The 729-nt window shown below is 32.6% G+C and overlaps 1 pseudogene across 1 annotated transcript; it reads right to left on the bottom strand.

Annotated features, from left to right (window-relative positions):
• Window positions 1-224: 224 nt before the first annotated feature.
• LOC308278927 (U6 snRNA-associated Sm-like protein LSm5) lies at window positions 225-526 on the bottom strand (annotated as a pseudogene). Its single transcript has one exon. The product of its transcript is annotated as a U6 snRNA-associated Sm-like protein LSm5 (transcript).
• Between the last annotated feature and the right edge of the window lie 203 nt (window positions 527-729).

The following is a 729-nucleotide window of genomic DNA, read 5'->3' as shown; positions in this document are numbered from 1 at the left end:
GTGAACCTGTGATTCTCCTATCTCCGACTCTTTTTTTTTTTTTTACCAGAACACTTTTATTTGTTGTTTTCAAAGAACAAACTCCTTTCTTCTTTTTCCAAGATAATCATGATTAAATTAGAAAAATGGTCATATATCTTTGAAGCATTTCCCTTTAATGGAAAAATTAGCATTATAGAATCTAAACATTAAAAGATAGAAAAAATTCTATTTTGTTGCCATCATTAGACAAAATGGAATCTAGCAAAAGTCAAGGAAATCCATTCATACTTCAGGATTTCTTCTCCAGGAACCAGCATTGTTATATTATTTTCATTTAGCAAAGTCTGATTTAATTTGGTAATCCTTCTTCCTTCTGGTGTGATTTCAAGTTCTGTTACATCTTTCAGCACCATATTGAAAACGTCATCAAATCCTATAAGTGTACCAACAATTTATCACTCTTTATCACGATGTGAATTCTTTATCTGTCCTCAAGCTCCAGTAGCAGCAGCTTCAAGAGGTTGGTGGTAGTGTTAGCCACCATGGCTAAGCTAGAAGTGGCCTGTCTCAGCCTCTTAAATACTGGATTACAAGGGTACACCACCAAACTTGGCTGTGTCCATATTTGAAATTCTGTATCATAACAAATTTATGAATTAAGCCCTATTGTTCTGTAATCAGATATATTCTGAATTTATTATATTCAATGAGTGAAACAATGAAAGGATTAAATGTGATCATATTCTT

Source organism: Muscardinus avellanarius, assembly GCF_963383645.1.
Source record: "Muscardinus avellanarius genome assembly, chromosome: X".
NCBI classification, from domain to species: Eukaryota; Metazoa; Chordata; class Mammalia; order Rodentia; family Gliridae; genus Muscardinus; species Muscardinus avellanarius.
The sequence above is the reverse complement of the archived record's forward strand: the minus strand, read 5'-3'. Positions and strand labels throughout refer to the sequence as shown.